Raw genomic sequence first — 16,643 nt, 5'->3', positions numbered from 1 at the left:
CACAGGACACACACACCGTGACAGTATAAGTTTATTAAACATACATACACACACACACATGTACACATACTCACCTATGTAACCTGTAGCATCGGTCCACTTGTCCGGTAAAGTATCCCTAGGGGACCTGTGAAAAAAAACATACTCACCATCTCCTATGCGAGGTTCTGTCCTCTTCGTTCCAAAGTAGGCATCCCCGGACTTGGCAAAAAAAAAAAACGAAAACGCGATCCACGAACTTAGTACCGTTCTATAGAACGGTACTTCCCGAATGAGAGCTTAGCGGCGGGGTATCACCATGGAAACCCCGCTGCTAAGCGTTCATTGGCTGAGAGAGGTCATCTCCCGTCTCTCAGCCAATGAACGGCTCCCTCCATTGTAGTCAATGGTGGGAACCGCAGGGTAAACTTTAATAACCTTGCGGCTCCCAGCATTGACTACAATGGAGGGAGCCGTTCATTGGCTGAGAGACGGGAGATGGCCTCTCTCAGCCAATGAACGCTTAGCAGCGGGGTTTCCATGGTGATACCCCGCCGCTAAGCTCTCATTCGGGAAGTACCGTTCTATAGAACGGTACTAAGTTCGTGGATCGCGTTTTCGTTTTTTTTTTTTGCCAAGTCCGGGGATGCCTACTTTGGAACGAAGAGGACAGAACCTCGCATAGGAGATGGTGAGTATGTTTTTTTTCACAGGTCCCCTATGGATACTTTACCGGACAAGTGGACCGATGCTACAGGGTTACATAGGTGAGTATGTGTACATGTGTGTGTGTGTGTGTGTGTGTGTATGTATGTTTAATAAACTTATACTGTCACGGTGTGTGTGTCCTGTGTTTTTTTTAAACATTTTTTTACAGGTGAACTACAGGTACTAGTGGGCCCTTAATGCCCTGCATGCTGGTACTTGTGGTTCTCCAAGTACCAGCATGCGGGGCAGGCTTGCTGGGACTTGCAGTTCTACTTGTAAAGACAATGTTTGATATTCTTTATTTACACCACACCACACAATCAACCCGCCACCCACCGCCACCAGGGGTGGCGGGGATAGCCCCGGGCTATCAGCCTGGGCCTGGGGTGCCCTGGAGAGGGTGACCCCTTTATTGGGGGGGTCCCCAGCTCTCCAGGGATCCCCGGCCTGGGCTGACTAGCGGTCAGGGCTGATGCTGCGGCTGGGGGGCCCGGTGAAAGGGCTCCCCTGGCTGTGGCATCAGCCCCCCGCTAGAAAAAGTCCAGTGCTGGTTCTGGAACATACAGGGGAACCCTACTCATTTTTTTCCCCTGTATTTCCAGAACCAGGACCGGATCAGAGCCCAGAGCTGGTTGCGCAGAATACGGGGGACCCCTACGTCGTTTGTCCCCCGTATTTTGGCAACCAGCTCTGGTTCTGACTAGCCCGGTGCTGGTTGTGTTTAAGTACAGGGGACCCCTATGTCGTTTGTCCCCTGTATTTAAGCACACCCAGCACTGGGTCACTAATGCCCGGGGCTGGTTGCTCTTTTTTTGGGGGGGGGGCACGCCATTTTTTTCTCTTTTTACACAGGTTTTTTTTTTTTTATTTACCACAGCAGCACAGACGGGTCTCACGGACCCGTTAGTGCTCTGTGTCAATGACACAGATGCAAGTAGCACGGATCTCCTGGTCCGTGCGTGCATCTGTGTCATTGAAATACACAGCAGCACAGACGGGTCTCACTGACCCATCTGTGCTCTGTGTCACTGTCAATCACACAGATGCATGTAGCACGGATCTCACGAGTCCGTGCTACATGCAAATGAGCACCATAATGCTGATTGGCTGAGAGCCGTGACAGACGGCTCTGTCAGCCAATCAGCACTTTGCCCATTAAAGGCAAAGGCATTTTTTTTTAAATGGCCGCTCGAGGCAAAACCTCGAGATCCGACAGCAGATCTCGAGGTTTTGCCTCGGGAGAGGGATCCGGGGCAGACAGGGAGATCCGAGCTTGGGCTCGGATCGCCCCGGATCCCCGAAGTTCGGGTGGGTTCGGTTCTCAGGGAACCGAACCCGCTCATCCCTAGAAATAACTAGTCTTGGCCTAGCTATTAATGTCATTTCAATATATAATAACCATCCTAACAGTATTTTAATTTTAAATTGTGTTTTTTATATTCATTTAATCCCTTGCTTGTTTTCTACCCAAGTAGCAGTCTTGACAAATGAAAATTGGACACAAGCAGAAGGTTAATGAAATGAGAAAGGGCTGATAGGAACTGAGTCATTGAATGAGTGGCTGCAGTAAAAGAGAACTTTGGCGAATAAGGAGATGGCAAAGGGACAGATACGTAATAAATGGCAGGTGTATCGTGGGAAGCAGAGGTGATGGAGGAATATAAACATATCACACATCAGTAGAGCTTATCTTATGCACTTCTCCTTTAAGGAATGTAGAACACGAGTGAGGTCATGCTGTGATGTCATAATGGTAACTCTTTGCTGTTGCTACCACTCTAGTCTTAACCGCCCAGGACATGGACATAGCATTATCATTGCTGTCATTAACATACTCCATATACATCTCTTGCACCCAGCCCACTGAGGGAAAGATATCCGCTTGAGGTAAGTATCTCATCAAAGACAAGGGCGTTTCACTTGGATGTGCCTGCAGACTTGGAGCTTGACTACCCTAAAATATGACGTTGAGCTTGTTTATTTCTATAATTGGAGGTTCTAGCAGCACAGCACATCTATCACAATGTAGCAGCCATTCCGGTAAACCCGGTGCTTCTCAAAAGGGGATGACCATCCTCTTCAGCAAATTGCGCAGCTTTGCGAGGAATGTAAATTGGGTAATGTCAGGAGATGTGGACAGGAGCTATATTAATGACGTCAGCCAATGTTATTTATTAATGTGGTGAAATGTATACTGTATTTCAGTGTCAAACATTCATATTTTAAATCAATTTGGAAATTATACTCTGCATAGCCTCCTAGTGCCCAGAGGGACGGGCAGTCCTTCAAGCCATGGGTCCCCAGAGGTTTCCTCCACAGGGGGTTTTTCCTCTCCTGAGTGCTGAAGGATGACTCTTTGTGAGTCACGAGGCTTCCACCATCTTGGTCCTCTTATAGGACAAGCTTGTAAGAGCCTCTGGCTAATCTTGGGCGCTAATTTATTTTACAGTGCAGAGTAAAAATAAAGTGTTGTTTTCCTTGTGCTAAAAATTCATAATAAATATATTTTTGATTTTGCTTGATGTGGTCTTTGTTTTTTTTCATAATGGAGGCTCTTAGAAGATTAAGAGCCTGTGAGGTCTAACAAAGTAAATGAGGTCACAAACTCTTCTTAAATACCGTATATCTGCGACTACAGAATCAGGAATATGGTCTTACTTCGTACTTGTTGTTACCCACTTGTCTCCTTTACAACTATGGTAAAATGAGTTGTATGGAAAATATTAAGAGGATCCAGTGACATTTTGCAATTTTTTTTACAAAGAAACAAAATCTGACCAAAACAAAGAAGAAATTAAAATTAAACACAAAAATGTTATGTTAATTTCATGACATTCAAAGCACTAAAGGCCTTGTATTCTGAATGACATCAAATATTTCTATGAAGCTCATATGGATTACTGGCACCTCAGGAGTGATATGATAACTTTGGGGTGTGGTAAGGGACCCAATGACAAAAACTTTGTTTACGCACAATCCGGGTCAAAAATCTTACAGGGATTCCTGCCGTGTATTTCTTTTCTCATATAAATATTAAGTAATGAATATATGCAAATAATCTTCATACAGAACATGGTGCAATTTATATGTTGGTACTACTAAGATTGCTTACCAAATTCATCATTTACTAAATTTCCAATCTTCTGTTTTCTTTCACCCAAAATCTGTTTCACGCCTCCCAGAACCATCCTGAAAATAGAAATTAAGATTTTATAATCTTCGCACTACATAGTAGTTTAAGGTTATGACCTAATGGCAATGTGCAGGATATGGCGGTGGTAAATGATGTCATTGGGGAAGTGGTCAAGTCCAGAAAGGTCACAAAATATGAAAGAGACCAGGTGAAATAGAAATATAAAATGTTTTCAAACATATATACCCTTCTGTGCTGGACAAAATGAAGCAAACAACATATGGAAGGTTACAGTCCCTTTAAATAGCAAATATTTAGGATGGTTTTCAAGGTATTCCTTAAAGAGGTTGCATACCCTGCCCAATTGCATTATTTAATGCAATCATCCTGCAGACTTGGTAGCAGTGGGGTGCAGCTGCAGAACAGGTAGCCATTATGAATGGATTAAAAATTACATATTTGGCTGACATTCACTTATGAGACACCTAATTCAGTCTGCCAAGTCTTCCAGGCAATTGCTCGATGTTATGATCCTGTGCCGCTGACGTGATAATATAAAAAGCCAAAGCGTGGGGTCCTCCTGTCACCTAGTCCAAACCTATTCTGCAGGGGGATGTGTGCCTCTTCCCTAGGAAAAAAAACAGCCAGAGGCATCATCACTAGGGTCTTTGGAACCCAGGGCAAGTCAAAGAACGGCGTGCCCCCCCCGTACACACATATAGAAAAGCATATGCGCGCCTGTGGCGCACACAAAAAACATGGGCGTGATCACATACCAAAAGGGCGTGGCCACTGAAAATGGGGCGCGCCATTCATGACACGTCACCCATTTCTCATCACTCTGGGAACATTACTTTCCAATCCATATGCACCTTACCTATACGGTGGTTTCTCACAATGTGGAACCTCTGAAGAAATATATCCTCCATGGGAAGACGGTATCTTAAGTCGGCATTCACTATTCATGTAGGTCACATCGTCCGGAAGATTCCTGCTTGTGTGGGAATATTAACAAGGTCTTCATCTTACAACTGCGGTTCAACCAGACTCGTTCCCCCTGTGTAACTTCCTGCCCCCTGCATCTCTTACCCACACCATCACCTCCCCAGACACACACAGACATACAAAAGCCTACACAGAGACATACACCTCTTTCACACAAATGCAGCCAGCCAAATAAATAAAACTGCTTGCGTATGCAGGAGCTTTTAGCACTACAAGTGCCTGCATACCCATGGCTGAAAAAGCATGCTAAGACTTGAAGAAATCATCCAAGACCTGCTGGGACCTGTAGTGCCACAGAAAAAAAACACAAAAACCCACGAACTTTGTGACAAAATGGTTGATTTGACTAAATACTTCCCCAAACCTTGTTTAACCAATTTAATGTACTTGGCCTACACGTATGCAGAGAATTAGACCGGCAGTGTTGGAGTGATACCGCAAGGTAAATACTTTAAATTTTGTCATCTTGGAAGAAGTGGAACTTGCCAAAGAGACCCTGGGGTTATGTTAGGAAAGAGGGTTACTTTCCAGTGCTGGAATGTAAACCCAGAATAAACTACTCTACTTTAATTGTGGGTTTACAATTCAGTGCCAGAGTGTAATTAATCCTCTTTCCTGCACATACAAGCCCCTTCCTTCCCGCATTCTGCATCTCCAGACTCAAGGATGCACAAGTCAGGGATACACAAAGAGTGTTAAATGGACGCTGGGATACGCATTTTTCATGTGCATGAGATGTCTAAAAAAGCACATTTTACACTCTAAATAAAGGCCTTACATCCAACTGTAAACGACCCCCAGAGTGTATATTTAGCACAGTGGGCCTAATCTGTATAGTGGCCAAGCATAACAGGCATATATTGCAGACTGATCAAGTTACATTAGGCTAAACTGAATTTTTAGCAATCCTTAAGGTCTACCATATAATGGGCATAATGGGTCCTCCACCATATCTTCATCATGGCCAATTATATTCTATACTGGGAACAGAGACTATTTGGGGAGATTCAATTAGCAGCACGTTTCCATCAGAATAATGCACGCTGATGTAATGCTGGTCATCCTGCAGGAAAACCTTGCACGGCTTTGCTCCCACCTATAAAGGTGCAGAAATAACTAGTCTTGGCCTAGCTATTAATGTCATTTCAATATAATAAATATCCTAACAGTATTTTCATTCTAAATTGTGTTTTTTATAATCATTTAATCCCTTGCTTGTTTTCTACCCAAGTAGCAGTCTTGACAAATGAAAATTGGACACAAGCAGAAGGTTAATGAAATGAGAAAGGGCTGATAGGAACTGAGTCATTGAATGAGTGGATGCAGTAAAAGAGAACTTTGGCGAATAAGGAGATGGCAAAGGGACAGATACGTAATAAATGGCAGGTGTATCGTGGGAAGCAGAGGTGATGGAGGAATATAAACATATCACACATCAGTAGAGCTTATCTTATGCACTTCTCCTTTAAGGAATGTAGAACACGAGTGAGGTAATGCTGTGATGTCATAATGGTTACTCTTTGCTGTTGCTACCACTCTAGTCTTAACCACCCAGGACATGGACATAGCATTATCATTGCTGTCATTAACATACTCCATATACATCTCTTGCACCCAGCCCACTGAGGGAAAGATATCCGCTTGAGGTAAGTATCTCATCAAAGACAAGGGCATTTCACTTGGATGTGCCTGCAGACTTGGAGCTTGACTACCCTAAAATATGACCTTGAGCTTGTTTATTTCTATAATTGGAGGTTCTAGCAGCACAGCACATCTATCGCAATGTAGCAGCCATTCGGATAAACTCTGTGCTTCTCAAAAGGGGATGACCATCCTCTTGAGCAAATTGCGCAGCTTTGTGAGGATTATAAATTGGGTAATGTCAGGAGATGTGGACAGGAGCTATATTAATGACGTCAGCCAATGTTATTTATTAATGTTGTGAAATGTATACTGTATTTCAGTGTCAAACGTTCATATTTTAAATCAATTTGGAAATTATACTCTGCATAGCCTCCTAGTGCCCAGAGGGACGGGCAGTCCTTCAAGCCATGGGTCCCCAGAGGTTTCCTCCACAGGGGTTTTTTCCTCTCCTGAGTGCTGAAGGATGACTCTTTGTGAGTCATGAGGCTTCCACCATCTTGGTCCTCTTATAGGACAAGCTTGTAAGAGCCTCCGGATAATCTTGGGCGCTAATTTATTTTACAGTGCAGAGTAAAAATAAAGTGTTGTTTTCTTTGTGCTAAAAATTCATAATAAATATATTTTAAAAATTGATTTTGCTTGATGTGGTCTTTGTTTCTTTTTCATAATGGAGGCTCTTAGAAGATTAAGAGCCTGTGAGGTCTAACAAAGTAAATGAGGTTATAAACTCTTCTTAAATACTGTATATCTGCGACTACAGAATCAGGAATATGGTCTTACTTCGTACTTGTTGTTACCCACTTGTCTCCTTTACAACTATGGTAAAATGAGTTGTATGGAAAATATTAAGAAGATCCTGTGACATTTTGCAATTTTTTTTGCAAAGAAACAAAATCTGACCAAAACAAAGAAGGAATTAAAATAAAAAACAAAAATGTTATGTTAATTTCATGACATTCAAAGCACTAAAGGCCTTGTATTCTGAATGACATCAAATATTTCTATGAAGCTCATATGGATTACTGGCACTTCAGGAGTGATATGATAACTTTGGGCTGTGGTAAGGGTCCCAATGACAAATACTTTCTTTACGCACAATCCGGGTCAAAATCTTACTGGGATTCCTACCGTGTATTTCTTTTCTCATATAAATATTAAGTAATGAATATATGCAAATAATATTCATACAGAACATGGTGCAATTTATATGTTGGTACTACTAAGATTGCTTACCAAATTCATCATTTACTAAATTTCCAATCTTCTGTTTTCTTTCACCCAAAATCTGTTTCACACCTCCCAGAACCATCCTGAAAATAGAAATTAAGATTTTATAATCTTCGCACTACATAGTAGCTTAACGTTATGACCTAATGGGGGCACTATATAAAGGGCAGTACTGGGGGTACTGCATAGGGGGGAACTACAACTGGGGCCACTGTTTAAAGGGCACTGCATAAGGCGTACCACTATTGGGGGCACTGCATGGGGGGACTACTACTGGGGGCACTATGTAAGGGGCACTTCATAGGGGGTACCACTACTGGGGGCACTAAATAGGGGGGAATACTACTTGGGGCACTATATAAGGGGCTTGCTACTGGGGGCACAAGGGGTACTGCACAGGGGGGACCACTACTGGGGGCACTTTAAAAGGGGGACTGCATCGAGGTTCACCAAGAAATATACTTGCTTACCAAAATATTTGGGCTAGGGACTAAAAGATGAATAGATTTATTATATTTATAAGATAAAAATATAGCAACTACAACACCACAGTTTCAAGGGCACTCACAGTTACTGCAGTCAATGGGGCACTCCTGGGCTCTTCCCTTTCCTCCAGCACACTGACACTGCTGACACCACTCTGTCTCTGAGCCAAGGATCATCCATCCAGCCTTCCTTCCTGTTGTCCCTCCTAGTCCCCGCCCACCTTTCCGGAGTCTGGTGTAAAGTGAGAGAGCCCTGCCAGATGATGACGTCATCATCATATCGCGAGACCTTTAGCTCCGCAGCAGCACTAGGAGTCAGGACTAGGAGTGAGTGATGCATGGTCCAGGAGTCCGGCGTCCAAGACCCCCCCCCCCTTCCCCACCTACACAATTCAATACAGAAAACGTTGTTGTTGTTATTACTTGGTTAATTGGCTTATCTTTTCTAAACATCATGTTCTCATTATTATGTGAGCAGTAGATTAGATCTCCACTATAAAGTGACCATCTGCATACATGCACGCAGGGGAGGGTGGTTTCTGAGGACCTAGAAACCCCCCTTGCCAGCTGCTCTATTGCCGTACGGCTGAACAATTTTTTTGTTGTTAAGAGAGTCTCCTGCCAAAACTCAGGCAACAGTGCCTGTTGTTATACTATGCTGGCTGTAGGGGGAGCCACAGTGGCAGCACGCAGACCCTCCCAGGAAGTTCACATGGGAGCACCAGCATTGTGAGAGGGAGAGCTGCCACCGGGTGACACTGTCGGCGCTCTCTCCTGGAGCCGCACTGCAGGTGTGTGTATCACATGTGGGGGTGCGGGTGCTGGCGAGGGGGACGGGGAAGGGGGTGGGGGTTGATCTTTAATAAATTATGCCAGAGCTGTATTTATTTGACTGCATTTGTGTTTTTAAGTGAGAGGTGTTTGTCAGTGTCAGAGTCAGCGTGTGTGTCTGTGTAGTCTTTGTCAGTGTGTGTGTATGTTTCCAATGGAGGACTCAGTGCCGCCTTTTTATGTTTCCTCGGGTACTTAATAATCCAAGCTTGTTAATCCTGTGCAACATTTCAGATGCATTTTCTTTAGTTGATGAAAGATGTAATAAATGCATCTGAAATTTTGTACAGTAATGGATTAATACTTGGATTATTGAGTGCATCGTGTATGTGTTTACATTTATTTGTCATTGGTTTTGTAACCAAGTATTTGGAAACCCCCCTTTCAAAATCCCTCATTTGCTACTGATCTGAGAACCACAATTAGAGCCCACAAATGTAATTAGGAGTCGCACATTGTTGGTCTAATCAGTATATCTGGCTCTATACTGAAAATCTCTTCTATCCAGAGTCAGAGAAATACACAGATTACCTATCTCTATAAAGGCTGATCATGCCTTCTGTGAGCTGGCCACACCCCCACTGGCAGCTGAACATGGCCAATCAGATAGCACACCATTTTGTATTCCCTTTTAGAATGTGAGTTTGTCACTGTACAGTAGTAAGACTATAATGTTGCATGAGATACAATGAGTAAACAGTGCAACAAAATTTTTCATAAGCAACCCATACAGGCATAACATTGATACTGTGATAGTGGTTGGCAACATGTAACTGCCGTATGCTTGAAAGCATCAGCCTGGCCATATGCTCAAGTATTAACATAGAACACCAGTTATTAATTATTCATATACTGCATAGTAGACCAAAATGTTGTTTCAACTGGGAAAAGGCAGAGAATCAATGTGCATAGAACTCATTCAATAGCCTAAAGAACAATTTTCTCATCTGTTTTACAGAATCTCCAGCTGGTTCAGGATGGCTGCTGTAATTTACAGAGGTAGATCCAGATTTCTCAGCAGTTTGGTGTTCCAGTTGTGGTGGCCTTAAATATTTTCAAGTAGGTTCTTTACCAAGATAAAGTGTAATTATGGCTCTAGATACGGAACGTTACGTGGTTAATACCCCTTTCACACTGCGAACCCGGGTCGCATCTGGGATTTTGTACATGGGTCCATCCCGGGTGATGCCCTTTTCAGACAGACGGCTCAACCTGGCACGTGCCGAGCCGGTGCTTGGATCATCACCAAGCGCTGACTTTTCCTATGCTGTGAACAGGTCCCAGGTCGCATCGTGAGCAGGGTTGAACCAGCGTTCAACCCTGCTTGTTACCCAGGTTGAAATACCAGTTTGCTCAACCCAGGTTATTTCAACTGGGCTCTTTCACACTGCACAATAGCCTGGGTTGCTGCACGTTCATGCAAAATAACTCGGGTTATTGCTGACAGTGTGAAAGGGATATAAGAGAACTGGCTGCAAACATCTGCTATGGTCTGGTTTTGATAAGTCAATTATGAGTCCAGTAAAAAAAATCTGAAAATTATGCATCCACATTTTAATTTGTTTTGTGCATGAAGGCAGGGTCGTAACATGTGGTATGCGACCTGGCTTAGGGCTCTGTGGATGGCAATATCGCTGTCCCACGGGCATCCGCCCAGGACGTCCTTTGGACTCTCCGAGCATGCCATGCACCCTGCCGCCTGTAAATACAGCCATTCTGAGCTTTCTGAGGACGATCTGGGAGTGCTGAAATTCCTGGTATTGGTGGCCCCGTCCCCTCGGCATAACGTCATTTGCTCAGGAGGCGGGGTCGGCACAGGGAGCTTGGAAATTCTGTTATGGCACTGCATGCAGGGCACATACTGGCTGCTTTTACATGTAGCCCACAAATGCTGGACAGCTTTGTTTTTACACGGCTATTTAGAGTTCAGTGTGAACTTCCCCCATCTCCATTCTAAATCTCTCTGCACATTTTACATCTGCCCCAAATGCAGTGCTACATGGTTTTACCAAGGTGCAAAGTTACTTGCTCTTTTTTTTTTTGCTTTGCTCCCACCTCACAATCAGCCCCTTAGTGGTCATGGTGGAACATTGATGACAGTCAGATACTTCCGTTCTTTTCATTAAACACTGCAAAAAATGTAATTTACTCTTTGTATAGATACCTATGCAGCAGTTTTCAGAAGTGTCCCCAGCTCTGTGTAATAGTTCCAAGACTCTGAGCAACTAACTTTCTCTTGATTCTGAAGCTGCCCATTATCTTTTAGTATGTGTGGAAAAAGTCATGCCAATTGGGTCACTTTTTACCAGAGTAAGGTAAGAAAAAAAAGGGACATGTAATATTTATACATACGCTTTAGATACATTCATTATTGCATGTGAAATATGTATTTGTACAAAGTAATCATATGTTACTTAATTTTATTTAATATAAAAGATTCTTCTACAATCCATATTTGCACCTTTTTTCTACTACTAAATAAAATAAATAATTAATACAAGTGGAATATAGCACATTGGTGTTACATGTTCAGTTATTTTAGATGCAAATTGCATTCATCCAGGACGCACATTTACAGTACATGTATCCTTATCCTTGAAAGGAATGGGATAGTCAGACATGTTTTGAGGGTGATCTCAGGCAATTCTCAGTAAAGAAATGGCTAGTTTCTTGAACTGTGCTAGTGGGGAGACACTGCACCATATGATCTATTTACTAATGACTGAAATAAGAGTGGTATTTTGGATCTCCACAATGTTTCACCTTGGTCTCTGTCTTCCTTTTTTGCTAACTGAGGAAACCAGAGACACAGACTATGTGTCCATAATATGCATGTTTTTCGGTTGACCTCATACATGATCCTGTTCCTTCGATTGTACAACATCTAAACATTTGCGGTGTGAGTGTTGTTTAGAAGATCTAATGGAATGCCATCTCAGTACAGCTCCTGGACCCAGTGAGGTTAACGGTCATCGCTAGTGGCAGTCATTGGTGTAGCCATCTCTATTCCTCCTTTGTTGATCTCCGCTGCCAACTGGTTGTCAGTAGCTGACATGGAACATGGGGATCAATCAAAAGTTCTGGCTCTTCTTCCAGTAGCTAGCATGACACTAAAGAACAGCACTGGGCTACATGGACAGAAACCATGAGTGACTGTGCAGCACAGTTGTGGCTGATAGCAGATTACATTTTTTTTAGGATTTCTACAGTGACTGTTTCATGTGTCAAGTCTCTGCCTTTGCTGTCTCTTCTACCAACCATATTACATCACAGTTAGCTGCACAAAAATGTCACAAAATACTGTTTTATTAGTTATTGCTGTAGGCTAGTAATGCTTAAGAAAAGCCACCTGCACTTTCACCAACAATTCATCTACTTTCATTCTATGTCCCCGTGTGTCTTAGGTAGTAAGCCCATATGGCAGGGGCGTATCTACAATGGGTGCTGGTTGTGCGGTGCACATGGGACCCTGGGTCCAGGGGGGGCCCGCACCGTACACCCCGCACCCATATTATCTAATACTTACCTCTCCAAAGTCCCTCATCGGGTGTCTCAGCCCTGCACAAAAACTGCAGAAAATTTCCGGCATTTTGCACATACGCAGTGAGGAAATCGCCGGGAAAATGGCGGCCGTGCCATTTTCCCAGTGACCTGCACATGCGCAGTAGACTCTGGGCACAGACTAGTGCTCAGAGTCTACTGATGCTGTGGTCGCCGGGGAGAGAGGAGGGGGCCCGGACGGGGAATGCACACAGGCCCCCTCCTCTCTTAATACGCCCCTGCCATGTGGGCAGAGCCATCTTTACTGTCAGTTTTGTGCCATAATTCTCCCAATTTACAGCGCAGCTTCATATTTTTGAGCTTTCTAACTAAAACACAATAAGATAATAAATAGATTAATGACTTCTGACTGTAGAGCACCATGAATGACAGAATCATAGTTAGGCTGTTAAGGAGAAGTTATACAGGATAAAATACTGTTTGTGTGCTACATGATGGTGTGTGTGTATATCAGTAGCCCTGTTACTAGGTACTATGACTTGTGACTGGCTGTCAGTATATGCCCTGTAATGTCTGTGTCCATTCTTGAATTGAATGTTATAGAATGTTATAGAATTTTGTCTGAACCATCCGAGCCTTTGCTGGGATACTCATGAACACAGACCTAGTGACCTTTAGTTGTCCCTATTGATAACATGTTATTTATTTAGATTACATGTCTTTACTAGATAATGAACCCATATATGTGACACTTGGCAATACAAGTAGTATATTTTTATCTTGCCTGATGTTTGTTTTGTTAAATATTGATTGCATTTAATAAATAATTTTCTTTTAAACCTTTAGAACTGACACCCAGTCTGAGATTGACCTAGTCTGCAAAATTGACAAACAGTCTGGTGCATTTGATGCTGTTCCCTGTAACCATTGGTCATTCGGAGGCAGAGGAGCTCTTCAGCTTGCAGATGCTGTGAAGAAAGTTGCAAGACAGATATTAACTTTACATTTCTGTATGATTTGGAGGTAAGAAAATCACATGTATGCCTCCTCTCCTCTGGGTTCTGGGCTCCAGTTCGGGTAATTAGGGATTGTCCACAAGATAAAATGACATACAAACATTGGTTTATGGCAGCAGTTGCCAAACTTTCTTGAGCCACGGCGCCCTTGATTTTCAGCATTTTTATCACGCCACCCCCAGGCCAATAGTTTCTTATTGGGATATTCAGCAAAGATTATTATATTACTTCAATTGTACTTATCTGTCATCCAGTTCTGTGGTGGTGGACAGGGTTGCACTTCTGTTTGTCCACATATTTTATGATAGGCAAAACCAGTGCTGGTGGCTGCCAATCACATTGAGCATTTCTGTGGCACCCCCGCAAGTGCCTCACGGCACCAGTTTGGGAACCCCTGGTTTATGGTATTCCTCTACTTCCTACTAGGGATGTGCGCCGGACCATTTTTGCCGGATTTGGATTTGGATTTGGTTCTAATTCGTCGTCCGGCTTTGGATTTTGATTTGGATTTGCCAAACTGCGGTGACTGGCTTTGGATTTGGATTTGGATTTGGATTTTTTTACAAAAATTGACAAAAAAAGCTAAAATCACATAAATTGGTCTTTTTTTTCTTCCTAGAGTATTATTAACCTCAATAACATTAATTTCCAGTCAATTTAGACCATATCACAGCTTATAATATTGTTTTCAACATTATTGGCCAAAGGTTGCAGTGAGCTGACTGGTTACTAAGCGACAAAGCAGCGGCACAACGACACAGACACCACAGTATAAAGCACATCTATGACACATTGCCACACAGCAGTGGCAGAAATGAAAAGTAGTGCACCAACCCAGTGGGGTACGGCCAGCAGAGTAGCAGAGTCACAGTACTTGTTTACAAAGTGGGCTACGGCCCTAGGAGTCACAGTGCACAATCTTATTAGCATTACACCGCACATAGGGCCTGATTCACATTACACCATAAAGTAGTGTCTCTTATTTATGTTACGACACACAGTAGTGCCCCTTTTACACAATGCCCACAGTAGTGACCCTTTTACACAATGCCCACAGTAGCGGTGTCCCTTACACAATGTCCCCCAGCAGTGGTGCCCCCTATGCAGTCCCCTTAGTAGTAGGGTCCACTATGCAGTGCCCCCAGTAGAATGCCCCCCAGTAGTATGCCCCCCATTAGCAGGCCCCCCCAGTAGTATGCCCCCCATTAGCATGCCACCCAGCAGTATGCCCCCCATTAGCAGGCCCCCCCAGTAGTATGCCCCCCATTAGCATGCCACCCAGTAGTATGCCCCCCCAGTAGTATGGCCCCCCAGTAGTATGGCCCCCCCAGTAGTAGGCTGCCCCAGTAGCAGGCCCCCCCCAGTAGTAGGCTGCCCCAGTAGTAGCCCCCCCTGTAGTATGGGCCCCCCCTGTAGTATGGCCCCCCTGTAGTAGGCTGCCCCAGTAACAGCCCCCCCAGTAGTAGTAAGCCCCCCCAGTAGTATGCCCCCCCAGTAGCAGGCCCCTCAGTAGTATGGCCCCCCCGTTGCAGACCCCCCCCAGTAGTATAGCCCCCCCCAGTAGCAGGCCCCTCTGTAGTATGGCCCCCCCAGTAGTATAGCCCCCCCCAGTAGCAGACCCCCCCAGTAGTGCAGACCCCCCCAGTAGTATAGCCCCCCCCCAGTAGCAGGCCCCTCTGTAGTATGGCCCCCCAGTAGTATAGCCCCCCCAGTAGCAGACCCCCCCAGTAGTGCAGATCCCCCCCAGTAGTATGGCCCCCCCAGTAGCAGACCCCCCCCCCCAGTAGTATAGCCCCCCCCAGTAGCAGGCCCCTCTGTAGTATGGCCCCCCCAGTAGTATAGCCCCCCAGTAGCAGACCCCCCCAGTAGTGCAGACCCCCCCCAGTAGTATAGCGCCCCCAGTAGCAGGCCCCTCTGTAGTATGGCCCCCCCAGTAGTATAGTATATATAATTGATTGACGGGAAGAGACCATTATGTGGGTGGTAATGGGGGGTTTCGGCCAAAAAGCTGGTGTCAGGCCGTTTCCTGGGAGTGTACTAGCCAGCGTCTGCGATCGCGCACTCACAGAACGAACCTCCAGCATCTCAATTACCACAGCTATTCTGAGTGACCACCGACTTACTCCAGCTGTCGAAGCTTTGAAGATCTGCGTACAATGCTGCATTTGTGTACACAGTTGCGGGCAACTACGAGGGCTCCGGTGGACGTCTCAATACAAAATCAGCCGTCTGTTGCTTTGGCATATTTTAGCTACTACGATCCGTGCGAGTTTGCCGTTGCATATGTATTACTGTCCGTCTCTGAATCAGGCCCATAGTCAGATAAACCTATCCCGTTACATGTGACTGTTCAGCTACCAAGTTGTGTACTGTAAGTTGTACAGCCTGGTGATTTAGCTGAACAACTGTGTTCTTCTCACATGTGGAAAAGCTTTTATTAGGAGTTTCTGGCACTGATTGATAGAGAAAACTGGATTTGTTGAGCGGTTGATTGGACGTTCCAACCTGTCGACCTTTTAACACTGTTGACCTTTTGTACCTGTCGACCATTTGTCCCTGTTGACCTATTGTCTGTCATCCCATTGACTGTCAATTTTCTATACGACAATCATTGGGGTAGTGGCGAGCTTAAAAGACAGAGGGCCTGATTCAGCATGGATCGCAATTGCAACAGCGTACGCAGATTGGCCACACAGATGCATATGTGTGCGCGGCGATTGCACTGCAATTACGGATGCACTGGAATCCATCGCAGAGTGAGTGACATACTTTGAGCATTTGGGGTGGTGATGGGGGAGTGGTTGGAGAAACGCAGGCGTGCCTTGTCCGGTTGAACGACGTTGCATGGACATGCATAAATTAGCCACTGCGATTGCCTACACAGCCTGATTACTCACTGCGTGCGACAAGACTTGCAATTTCTGAGACAGGTCAGAATAGGATGCAGTTAATTTACTGGCGTCTGTAACCCCGACTCTGTACTAAAGATAGGCGTCTAAATACCGAAGCCTATCTTTAGCGAGACACCGAAATTCTGATGCCTGGTATCCTGAATGAAGGTAAGCGGGGACTGTTAGCTGTTACTTGCGGGGGGAGGGTTAGTTTTAGGACTTA

General features: G+C 44.5%; 1 pseudogene; it reads left to right on the top strand.

Moving 5' to 3' along the window:
- LOC148521898 (monofunctional C1-tetrahydrofolate synthase, mitochondrial-like) overlaps positions 1 to 16,643 on the top strand; it is a 137,748-nt pseudogene that overhangs the window by 108,663 nt on the left and 12,442 nt on the right.

Source organism: Taudactylus pleione, unplaced genomic scaffold (assembly GCF_031769625.1).
Source record: "Taudactylus pleione unplaced genomic scaffold, aTauple2 ptg000154l, whole genome shotgun sequence".
Taxonomy (NCBI): Eukaryota; Metazoa; Chordata; class Amphibia; order Anura; family Myobatrachidae; genus Taudactylus; species Taudactylus pleione.
The sequence above is the reverse complement of the archived record's forward strand: the minus strand, read 5'-3'. Positions and strand labels throughout refer to the sequence as shown.